At 32.5% G+C, this 13,415-nt stretch overlaps 1 protein-coding gene and 1 non-coding gene across 3 annotated transcripts in view; both read right to left on the reverse strand.

Moving 5' to 3' along the window:
- Positions 1–13,415, reverse strand: part of LOC111424284 (capricious) — a 191,351-nt gene that overhangs the window by 86,322 nt on the left and 91,614 nt on the right. The window lies entirely within an intron of this gene.
- Positions 3,164–3,245, reverse strand: TRNAS-AGA (transfer RNA serine (anticodon AGA)). Its single transcript has one exon. It is a non-coding gene; the product is annotated as a tRNA-Ser (tRNA).

The raw sequence follows: 13,415 nt of genomic DNA on the forward strand, positions 1-13,415 counted from the left end.
TGTAATACGTCTAGATTTGACGTATCGCTCTCCTAATGGAGCAATTTGTACAGTAATTAGCATCAACGCAATTCGAACTGTCAAATTTAGAACCGTTAATTGATGCGGTCCCAATTGCGATCTATTCGTTTTGAATGTAACATTGTTTTCGATGTTGTTAAATATACGATTAAACGTTTGTGGTTATTTGGGTTAATGTAAATGCAGATTGGTATTATATTGGTGTCAATTAGTTTTAACTATAATTAATTTCTATGCAAAAAATACTAATTAACACTTTTTAACATAATTAGTGTTCCTGTTCATTTTTTTGATCTAAAATTACTTTGACTTGTAGCAATGTGGATATGAAAGGACTCATTTCTATATATATTTTCGAGTCATATATTCCTGTATTTGTGGCAAAAAAACGTCGAGGAAATGTTCTGGATGTCGGTCGCCTCTAGATCCTATATTTCCTCATAGGTCTGTTACGATGTGCTTTATCGGAAAACTCGGCAACCAGGAGAAATTCAGCAAGGAGAATTTCAACACTGATTTGTTACAGCGAAAATCATATAAGTCGAGAATTTTAAATTACACGATGAACGAAGGTGTTGAAAACTGTGATTTGTGTATAATAATTCAAATATTGTTTTCTCAAAAACGAAAAGTTATTTTTCAAAACGTGTTGGTTCATTGGAAAGAGGACACTTTTATTAATATTTTGGGAAATTTTCATACTCATATTCCAAGGAATCGATTTTATGCGAATTTTTAAAACTTAATCGGCGAAAATTGCAATATTCGAAAAAATTATCGATCATTTCAAAAATTTATTTCTCAAGAACTGAAAGTGATTTTTCAAAACGACTTGTTGCATTAAAAAGAGGATACTTTAATTAATAATTGGTGATATTTCCATAAGGATCCTACAAGAAATTAATTTTACAGCGAATTTTGAAAGTTATCGATGAAAATTGGGACGTCGAAAATTTTATCAAAACTTCAAATATTGTTTTCTCAAAAATTAAAAGTTATTTTTCAAAACGGACTGGTTCATTGGAAAGAGGATACATTTATTAACACTTTGCGAAATTTTCATACTTAGATTTCAAGAACTGGATTTTATACGAATCTTTAAAAATTAATAGGCGAAAATTGCAAAATTCGAAGTAAATTGTTGATCATTTCAAAAATTTATTTCTCAAGAACTAATTGTGATTTTTCAAAACGGCTTTTTGCATTAAAAAGAGGATACTTTAATTAATAATTGGTGATATTTCCACAAGGAAATCCTTCAAGAAATTAATTTTATAGCGAATTTTGAAAGTTATCGATGAAAATTACAACATCGAAAATTTTATCAAAACTTCAAATATTGTTTTCTCAAAAACTGAAAGTTATTTTTCAAAACGAATTGGTTCATTGGAAAGAGGACACTTTTATTAACATTTTGGGAAATTTTCATACTCATATTCCAAGGAATCGATTTTATGCGAATTTTTGAAACTTAATCGGCGAAAATTGCAAAATTCGAAAAAATTATCGATCATTTCAAAAATTTATTTCTCAAGAACTAAATGTGATTTTTCAAAACGGCTTATTGCATTAAAATGAGGATACTTTAATTAATAATTGGTGATATTTCCACAAGGATCCTTCAGGAAATTAATTTTTAGCGAATTTTGAAAGTTATCGATGAAAATTACAACATCGAAAATTTTATCAAAACTTCAAATATTGTTTTCTCAAAAACTGAAAGTTATTTTTCAAAACGGGTTGGATCATTGGAAAGAGGACACTTTTATTAATATTTTGGGAAATTTTCATACTCATATTCCAAGAATTGGATTTTATACGAATCTTTAAAACTTAATAGGCGAAAATTGCAAAATTCGAAGTAAATTGTTGATCATTTCAAACAATTATTTCTCAAGAACTAAATGTGATTTTTCAAAACGGCTTTTTGCATTAAAAAGAGGATACTTTAATTAATAATTGGTGATATTTCCACAAGGAAATCCTTCAAGAAATTAATTTTATAGCGAATTTTGTAAGTTATCGATGAAAATTGCAACATCGAAAGTTTTATCAAAACTTCAAATATTGTTTTCTCAAAAACTGAAAGTTATTTTTCAAAACGGGTTGGTTCATTGGAAAGAGGACACTTTTATTAATATTTTGGGAAATTTTCATACTCATATTCCAAGAAATCGATTTTATACGAATTATTAAAACTTAATCGCCGAAAATTGCAAAATTCGAAAAAATTGTCGATTATTTCAAACATTTTTTTCTCAAGAACTAAAAGTGATTTTTCAAAACGGCTTTTTGCATAAAAAAAATGATACTTTAATTAATAATCGAAAGTAACAGTTCTTTTAGTAATCAATGTGATGATGAATTACAAGCGAAGAGAAGAAAACTAGACGAAACAAGAGATTTTATTTTATTATCATATTGGGATTGTTATAATGAGCTTGCTAATGATAAATAAAGTTGTATTCAATGAAAAAAGTCCTATTGGAGTTGAACTTGATTATTATCTGCAATGTCCAACACCTAAAGGAAATACTAATTCCTGTGAATGATGGAGTACCGGCCGGATTTTTTATCCGGATAGGCCGGATACCGGATTGTTGCGGGATATCCGTTCCACCACTAGTTTAGAGTAAACGTTATCACAACTACCAGCTTTTTAACTTCATCTGAAAATGTAATATTTGAGCTATAAAAAGAAATTACAAGTTAGTATAAACGTACAACCTGTTTAACAAAGTGTTTGTCTTAAATGCCGTAGAGTTGTTGTACGATTTTGTACACAAGATCACGATTAAGATGCTCAACAGAGAAAAGAAAATTTGGGAAAAAGCACGAAGAATTTCATAAATCACTAAAAAAGTCTGCTTTTAGCTTGGGAATAGCACCCAAATAAGTGGGAAAGAAAATGTTTCCATGGAACATGCGTATTAAAGAAAAAGTTGAACAATTGACTGAACAAAGACTAATATGGTCTGTCCCAACGAGAAGCGAGACTGTAAAACTTCATCAAAGCCAATCATAATGAGTACTAAAAGAGGTCAAAAATGCAAAATCATTATTTATCGACATAATGCTTATGACAAAATGTTGTGTTTATCCAAAAAATATTATTTTGTTGAAGTTAAAACAAAACTTTAATCGCAGTCAGTAGGATTCGAACCTATGCTCCCAGAGGGAATCTGATTTCTAGTCAGACGCCTTAACCGCTCGGCCATGACTGCATATAAAATGATAGAGAGGAGAAATTATTTGGCAAAATTTCTTCGTGAATCCCAAAATACATCAATACATTATTATCAATTCACTGATAAGCGATAATACTCCCCAAACTAAAAATGAAATCGATGCAACTTGAGATATCAAGGTAATAAAAAATCCCCTATGAGATATAATCTTATTGGTTAAATATTAGTTTTTATAGCCATTTGGTTCTCTTATCTAGTAAATAATTCACTATTCTCAAGGGGATATTTATTTTTATAGTTCCACATTATATTAAAAGTAGAGGGCGATGAAGCCATGAGTAAATATCGAAGGGTAACAAAGGACTAATTTCCCAGCACGTAAAATATTCATATCAAGAACAAAACAATCTGGTTATAATTTTCATATAGAACATAAGGTGATAAATAATTCATTTTCTTAATTTCTTTCGATTTTTCGGTAATATTTTCGATATTAACTTTGAATTGAAAAATAAAGTCAACGTTGTTTGAAAGCAAAAACGAATGGGGTCAGAATGGTAAAACCGCCGTCCAGCGACTTTAACAAAAGTGAACAGCGGAAGAATATCCACTCAAATGCAAATGACTTTCCGGTCCGCCCTCGTAAATTCCAAAGAGTCGAAATAAAACGATCAGTTCGTTCGTTCGCGCAAAGTGCGAGGTTTCCCGTTACTGAGTTGCGACGCTGACTGTGGTGGTAACTAAAACCAAGCCAACATCTGTCAAACTGGTCCAAACTGGTCGTTTCCAAGTCTAATGGGCACCGGCGAGGCATCTCCACTTATCTTCTTGTTTATGCATGAGCTAGCACCCGATCCAGGCGTGTGTAAGCAGGACAATTAGTAGAGCTCGCTGCGGTACCAAGGCTTTTCTCTTGCGCTAGATACGCCTTGTTACCCCGTTTCAAACGGCTTCAGCAGGACGACCGTGTCCCCACGGTATGTCTCGTCCTTCCCCACCACCCATATAGACAATGGCAATTTACCAACCGCTTCCTACTATCTTCTAGGGACATTTTTAATTGAATTATCGAGAATTTGTAGCACACGCGATCTCCAACAGATGCGCTCCACTGCACCAACGTTCAAAGACAATATTTTTTAGCTAATCATTATTTGTTATCCAGTTTATTTTCTGTACAATATAAGAAAATTCACAATTTCTAATAAAAAAATTTTGTACTTTAAAGGCTCAACCCACAAAAAGTTTGGTGATGCCATTTTTCTCTCGGGATAGACAATAATCGGATATGGGCGGATCGATATCGGATTGGAATAGGTACTATTTGTAACAAAAAAGAAGAACTTCCCCAGAGAGATACAGAAGGGGTGAGTAAAAAACAGTTGACAGGGAAGGATGAATGAATCGTGAGAAGCGAAAATACTCACTTGTCACAGACCCGCTTCCGGTATTTTTTTTTTTAAGATTCTTTACGCCTTCTTTACGGTGAATATTCTTATATAAAACCTAAAATCCACCCTAACAGTAAAGTTACTTTGTTCTCATTTCCGGATGGAGTTATATTCAAAGACCATATGTTTTTAATAAAAAACTATTTAAGAAAAGACTATATCATGGAGAAATTAAAAAATTCGAAACTTTCTAGTATTAGGTCTAGAGTTATTTTACAAGTTATTAATGGTAGCACTCAGCTACCAAGCTTTCAAGCTACTATGCTAACCAAGCTTTGAAGCTTCCAGCTACGGTGCTAAAGGTTGTTAGCTATAAATGCAAAAATATGAATATTTGATGAATTTCGTTGTTTTATAAGTTGTGGTAGCACTTGGGAAATGGACCATATTACAAAAAAATTTTTAGACTAAAAGTTGTAGCAAATTTTACTCTTAACAATATTGCTCTCTTGCACCTTTGTTCTTAGATGAATCAATATTGAGAAAAATACAAAAATTTCAAAACTTGATGAATTTCTTTGTTTACTAAACTGTTAATGGCAGCATTTGGGGAACAGATCAGAATACAAAAAAACTTTGAGAACAATAGTTGTAGCATATTTTATTCTCAATGATATTGCTCTCTTTCACTTTTACTCTTAAATGCGTCAATATTGAGAAAAATGTAAAAATATGAATATTTGATGAATTTCGTTGTTTTATAAGTTATTAATGGTAGCACTCGGGAAATGGATCATACTACAAAAAAACTTTTAGAAAGAAAGTTGTGGCAAATTTTAATTCTAACAATATTGCTCTCTTTCACTTTTACTCTTAAATGCGTCAATATTGAGAAAAATGCAAAAATATGAATATGTGATGAATTTCGTTGTTTTATAAGTTGTGGTAGCACTCGGGAAATGGATCATATTACAACAAAATTTTTAGACTAAAAGATGTAGCAAATTTTACTCTTAACAATATTGCTCTCTTGCACTTTTGTTCTTAGATGAATCAATATTGAGAAAAATACAAAAATTTCAAAATTTGATGAATTTCTTTGTTTACTAAACTGTTAATGGTAGCACTTGGGGAACAGATCACAATACAAAAAAACTTTGAGAACAAAAGTTGTAGCATATTTTATTCTCAATGATATCGCTCTCTTTCACTTTTACTCTTAAATGTGTCAATATTGAGAAAAATGAAAAATATGAATATTTGAGGAATTTCGTTGTTTTATAAGTTATTAATTAATGGTAGCACTCGGGAAATGGATCATACTACAAAATAACTTTTAGAAAGAAAGTTGTGGAAAATTTTATTCCTAACAATATTGCTCTCTTTCACTTTTACCCTTAAATGCGTCAATATTGAGAAAAATGCAAAAATATGAATATTTGAGGAATTTCGTTGTTTTATAAGTTGTGGTAGCACTCGGGAAATTAATCATATTACAAAAAAATTTTTAGACTAAAAGTTGTAGCAAATTTTACTCTTAACAATATTGTTCTCTTGCACTTTTGTTCTTAGATGAATCAATATTGAGAAAAATACAAAAATTTCTAAATTTGATGAATTTCTTTGTTTACTAAACTGCTAATGGCAGCACTTGGGGAACAGATCACAATACAAAAAAACTTTGAGAACAAAAGTTGTAGCACATTTTATTCTCAATGATATTGCTCTCTTTCACTTTTACTCTTAAATGCGTCAATATTGAGAAAAATGTAAAAATATGAGTATTTGATGAATTTCGTTGTTTTGCAAGTTGTTAATGACAATACTCGGGAATCAGAGCATGTTACAAAAAAACTTTTAGAACAAAAGTTGTAGCAAATTTTACTCTTAACAATATTGCTCTGTTTCACTTTTAGTCTTAGATGTGTCAATATTGAGAAAAATACAAAAATCTCAAAATTTGATGAATTTCTTTGTTTACCAAACTGTTAATGGTAGCAGTTGGGGAACAGATCACAATACAAAAAAACTTTTAGAACAAAAGCTGTAGCATATTTTATTCTGAACAATATTGCTCTCTTCCACTTTTACTCTTAAATGCGTCAATATTGAGAAAAATGTAAAAATATGAATATTTGATGAATTTAGTTGTTTTATAAGTTGGTAATGTAGCAGTTGGATAATGGATCATATTACAAAAAATTTTTTAGAAACAAAGTTGTAGAAAATTTTATTCTTAACAATATTGCTCACTATCACTTTTGAATTTAGATGTGTCAATATTGAGAAAAGTATAAAAATCTCAAAATTTGATGAATTTCTTTGTTTACCAAACTGGTAATGGTAGCAGTTGGGGAACAGATCACAATACAAAAAAACTTTTAGAACAAAAGCTGTAGCATATTTTATTCTGAACAATATTGCTCTCTTTCACTTTTACTCTTAAATGCATCAATATTGAGAGAAATAACAAAATCTCAAAATGTGATAAATTTCGTTGTTTTACGAATTGTTAATGGCACCACATGTGGAACAGATCACACTACAAAAAAACTTTTAGAACAAAAGCTGTAGCATATTTTGTTCTCAACAATATTGCTCTCTTTCACTTTTACTCTTAAATGCGTCAATATTGACAAAAATACAAAAATATGAATTTTTGATGAATTCGTTGTTTTGCAAGTTGTTAATGGCAATACTTGGGAATCAGAGCATGTTACAAAAAAACTTTTAGAACAAAAGTTGTAGCAAATTTTATTCTTAACAATATTCTTCTATTCCACTTTTACTCTTAAATGCGTCAATATTGAGATAAATCGATAGATAAACGATAGATAAACGAAAATCGACAGTCGTTGGTATAAATGTAATGCCAGGTAGATTGAACCCAACTGTAACAAAAAAAGTTAGGTTTCAAAATAAGTAAATCTTTCCTATTTCATAATAATAAAATTTGTAAACACGGAAATCGTTTGTAATTTGAATGTAACCTTTTACAAAAGCGATTGTTCCAAAGTTGAGTGTTACGAAACGAGATCTACATTTCGTTAGTGCAGTCTCAAACAATTTTAGAGCCGCGACAAATTAAATTCGGAGGCGCAACGCCGGAAATTTGTTTCTAATAATTAAACGTGATGTGGTTTTACACTGAAACGGCGGAAAACGACGGAATGGCGTCGCATCGCCCGGTTATTCTCGTTGCTGCAAGAGGGCGGTTTTTGCACCGGGGGCGCTCTACTTCAATTAAAACTATGACGTCACTCAGCGGGAATCGCATTTATCCACGTCGTGTGCACGGAAACTGCGGCAAAAATTTCGTAATATATCTCCGTTGAAAGTATTGGGCAAGGAATGCGGCTGGGAATGCTGCACTTTGTGTGGTTTTCTCTTGTTGCACTTTGCAATTATATCGTGTTTCAACTTAAATTACAATAGAAACCATCCAGAAAAGTATCAAGATATACGAGTCTGATATTTTTTTTTATTGTAAATTAATAACTGGCGGTTCATATTTTTGCAAATGTAATCGATCGAAGCTTTTAAAATGAATGATATTTCATATTTTATTTACGTTTTAGTCCTTTGTTTAAATTACATCAAATATTTCCAAAATTTTTATTTACCTTCCAGCTTTTTTTTTTAGAGTATAATATTAATTAATGGATATAAAAAAGGAGGTATAATTATAATTCGTGATATATTAGTTCTAAAATCGCCATAAATTATATTGCCCACAACTTGGGGGACTCTAATTGTGAACCATTCACCGTGGTCCACTTGAGCTTTTACCCGAAAACTCTGGCATCTAATTGCAGGCTAGATTGCTTGGCATTCTCTCGTTGCCACCGTTCAACTTCGAGACTTCGTAATTGTTGAGACCGAGTAATGTAAAAGCTGTCCGGTAGAGTAGAGCGATAATGAATTGAAGAATTCGACCACTCACCTCACCGAACCGTGCTTGTTATCTTAGACCAATTATTGTCGCGGAAATAATTGACCTGTCCTCTTTTGGTATATGTTCTCAAATTACACACTTTGTTTCCGAAATAATCGGAAAACGTTGCCCGATTAATCAACCGTCCGATGGTAACAGCGCGCCATTACAATTATGCTCTCTCTCTCCCTCTGTACCTAGTACTACAGGAATTTATTCACCCAGATATCGAACTGACTGCCCGTACAGATGAGCCAGCATTTACCGGACCGAGATAATTCCGTTTTATCGCTTGATCTCTTCAAACTGTTGAGAATAATTATAGACCGTTCCGAATTCATTTGGGAGGGTCCATCCAGTCGGTTCTACTGCGATTGCTGTTGTAAAGCCCAATTTGGAGCAGAAACAAATTCTGTGTTTAGGAAAATGAGTTGTTAGTCAACTAATTTGCAGAACAATTTTTAAATCTTTTCCTTTTAATTAACACCTTTACTTATTGTAATTTTATTGCCCGTTTCAATAGGATTAAAAAATACCTGTAAATACCAAGATTTCGAGGAAAGATCAACGACATTCCTCCAAGAAAACATCTTTTATTCATCATATTCACTTTTGAATTGAGACGTTTTATTTCGAAAAGAATAACAATTTATTTGTAAAAAAGCTTTTATAACGTTAGAAATTTCCGATAAACTTGTTAAGTTCTATGCCCTCCATAAATTGCCCGAAGCTCGAAACCAATCACTTCGTACCTGAGTTGATTATCCGTCAATCTCCCGAACCAGTAAATTGATCGAATTACCATAAACACATAACGCGTAGCCGTCGTTGAAATTTTAAAATTCAAATGGGTTTTGAGGATGGGCATTCACCCTACAGGGCGATTCATAGACCACGTCAAGTTGTTTACGTTTGTAATTACCAACCACTCGAAAACAAACACCACCTGCGCTGGTGAGACAAACTAACATTCTAACGATCCCTCTATACATAAAGCTCACTTTACCACTCAACGCGTTAAGATTTACTCGCTAATAAGATTAGAAGAAGTGTTTGATTAAATCCTAAATACGTTAAAATAAAATGTTTTTTTTAATTCCATCGTAAAAGATGGATAAAATTTCAACTTCCCTAAAGAAAGGGCTTAGAGTGCTCGAAGCGACCAGATTGGTTCCCTTTTTAAAGTCCAACTGTGATTGATGGCGGGATTTAACGTAGCCCTGAAGGACCGAACCAGTTCTCTACGTAGATTAATCGAGCTAATTTTCTGATAAGATATTGATTCATAGATGCAAGATATGTTAATGTGGGCTTGACTAATGCTTCGATCGAAGATTAAACCCAAAACGTATTGCTTCAAATATATACCTATCTGAAGGGGAGATGTGAGTTTCCTAATGGACCAGTAGCTCCGAGCAAATCAGATTTAGCTTCCAACATCACATAATCTTATGATGTAATAGACCGAAGTTAAATCTCCAAAATCTTTTCAATCCAATTATTTTTATTTTCTTTATTTTGTACAACAAAATATGTAAAATATTATTCTCGTATCGGGTTAATAAATAACATCTTGTGAACGAACGTGTTGAGTTACACTACGGTATATTCGCCAATCCGGTGCGTGACTAAGAGCATTCCATCTCTTGCAGCGGCGTTGCAGGATTCTTTAATCATCGTTAACTCGCAGAACGACCAGGTACAACGGAGACTGACTCACCGCGTTGTGATGCCGAGCTCTTCCGCGTTTTAATTAAGAAATACACCACAAAACGTGTCGGCTCATGCCCACGGCTCCTTGCCGCAATTTTGTATAATAACTTGATCTTGTTAAGCTGCTTTGTTCGCCATTCTTTGCGAAATGTATCCAACGTAAAGTACAAGATAAGTACAACCAAGAAGGGCGTTAATGGAAACTTATTTTCGTCTCAAGGTCAGGTTAATGTACCCTCTTTTAATATACTAAATAAACCTAATTTAGAAATGTTGTGGTTAGAATTAGAAGACAGGGTTAATAACTTTATTAATATTTAAAATTTAAATTTAATATAATTTAGTTTATGAGAATGTTCTAGCCAAATTAGAATTCAGATCTGAATTCACAGACACCGATTTCACCATTTCAGCATTTTCAGTCGATTATTTATAGACTTGATTCAAAAAACCGAAAAACACCGGGCGTAGGAGTATGGAAGGTTAAATCTGCGGGCGAGGTTTCTTTACGGACCCTATATACATATATAGCGTATGAGGGGTTCCAAACCATTGAAGCGAAATCTAAAACACTACCTACGTACGCAGCATACGAAGAAATTCTTGGTGAAAGGACTCGTGTAACAAAACCCAATCGTTTTGACACTTTAAATATTGATGATAAGTTCTGATGAAAGCGTTTATTACGTTAAAAGATTCAATAAAAAACCCGTGCGACAATAGCAACAAACCTCCCAGCAACAAACTTTTACCCGTAATTTCCAATCTACTTTCTTAGCTGATATCTTCCTTATAATTAGGGATAGCGAAAAACTAAATGCACCACTTGAAAGCTTGAATCTTTCTCTATCTAAAATCGGGTTTTCGAATGCCGATAAGTTGATATTAAGATCAATAAAAAATGAAGAACACCGCCATGTACTTAAAATAGCTCAAAATTATCAAACTTCAAGGCCTTGTGCAATTGTTAGGAAACCGAATTTTAAAAAAGTGTTATCACAATCAGAAAGGGCGCTCCTTCAGCTATCTCAATCCGGGTTTTCGTCGGCCAATATCTATCGGTGTCATGCTTAAATCACCCTTAATGTCCATCCCTACACGCAGAAACGCTTAAATACTCTTCCTCTAAACAACCTTCTTATTTGATAGGGAGAAAACTATAGAAACATATCTATCTTATTGAAAATTTTCTGCTCTTTCTAGTGGTGTATAATACGCGGCTATGACGCGCTTGCACACGTACATTTTTGGCCAAAAACTGCAAAATTCACACGTTTTAGCCATTCTTAAACCCTGTTCGGGTCGATAACTTTCTTACATGAGCAGGAGAAAACTCTAGAACCATATCTATCTTATCTCTATCTTATCTATCTTGTAATACAATAATAAGTAAATAAATAAATAATAATTATTAATTTAAATTTACCGCCAAAATATCTAGTGATATTTTCTGGTGATTTTTTGCAGTGTAAATCTGACTTTCGCGTTTACTCCTCCTGGTTAAAAACAGAGTATAGTTCTAGTACAAGTGTTAGTCCTAGTTTTAATTGTTATTCAGCGCTAAGTTGTATATTTTTAAGTTTCGGGTTTAGCCCTGTGTCTTCAGACGCTGAATGTTAGGTAAGGTTAGTTTTGTTTACAAACATTAATTATACCATGAAGTATTCTTTGGCAATTAGTAATGGCAATTATAGCGTGAAGTTTTCTTTTGTAATATCAATTATAGCGTGAAGGAATGTTCGGTAAGGTTAGTTTTGTTTACAAACATTAATTATACCATGAAGTTTTCTTTGGCAATTTGTAATGGCAATTATAGCGTGAAGTTTTCTTTTGTAATGTCAATTATAGCGTGAAGGAATGTTCGGTAAGGTTAGGTTTGTTTACAAACATTAATTATACCATGAAGTTTTCTTTGGCAATTAGTAATGGCAATTATAGCGTGAAGTTTTCTTTTGTAATGTCAATTATAGCGTGAAGGAATGTTTGGTAAGGTTAGTTTTGTTTACAAACATTAATTATGGTTTGTTGCTATCGTCGCACGGGTCAATAAAAATAAATAATAGTAACAAGGACGAACATTTTTATTTAAATTCAGATACTGTATATTAATCCATTCATAATTAACCCTACAGAGAATACCTGATTAAAATGTTACAGCAAAACACATAAATTATAAGCCTGTCAGGTCCAACGTATTCACTGTAGGGTTAACAGATTATTTAAAAAATGGGGTAAAATTAAAAAATGCAATTCAAATAATTGTAGCCAAAAATGGTCAAACGTGCTGAACGACGTCAATATCGAAATTATGCTTAATTTTTAAAACCAATCGGAAATATTAAAAAAAAATCCTATTAATTTGTTATTGCTACAAAAATTTGGAGAATTGAAATTGGATTTGCAGGCAGAATCAAAAAAGTGGGTTAGTGTAACACAGAAAGACTACAATGAATTGAAAAAGTAAAATGAATATTGATCGATGCAGATTTAAAGAAAAAAATGCAAGGCAAAGCAATGTTAAGAAAGTTCGAGGACTTATTTAATTCATTTTGAGATATTTGTATGGAGGAAAGTCTGATCTTATGGAAAAGGTTGGCTTTCAAACACTCCATTCCATTGAAACGAAGAAGGTTTGGTTGAATCTATTTGAGGCTTGAGATGTAGGCACCGGCTATATAATAAATTTGATAATATTGCTGCAAAAATTTGATCCTGATGATGAGGATGTTGAGACAACTGCATCTATACAAAGAAAAGTTGACAAGAGGTAAATGCGAGACTACCTCTATTGATTATATATTCGCTGTGAAATGGTGTGACAAAAAATATCTTTATTTGCTCATAAGGAAAAATAAAGTTTACTGTTAATATAAGTTACAGAAACATACGTCTAAAACCCCGAGTGTGTATTAGCGGTTTATTGAAAAGCATCACATACCTATCTACCTCGTGGAACAGTGGTAACTTGTGGACAATTCACTAAAATCATGGTCCCCAAGGAAATTTTTTTTGACTCACTAAAACCATCAATGATTTGCTCATGTAGATCAATTAGACCTTTAGTTGTGGAGGATTTCCTTACATAGTTATATTTATACTGACTGAAAACATCTTCTTTGTACAAATAGTCAAGAAGACGCGATTTCAACAGATGCTCAAAAAGTTTTT

Source organism: Onthophagus taurus, chromosome 6, assembly GCF_036711975.1.
Source record: "Onthophagus taurus isolate NC chromosome 6, IU_Otau_3.0, whole genome shotgun sequence".
Lineage (NCBI taxonomy): Eukaryota > Metazoa > Arthropoda > Insecta > Coleoptera > Scarabaeidae > Onthophagus > Onthophagus taurus.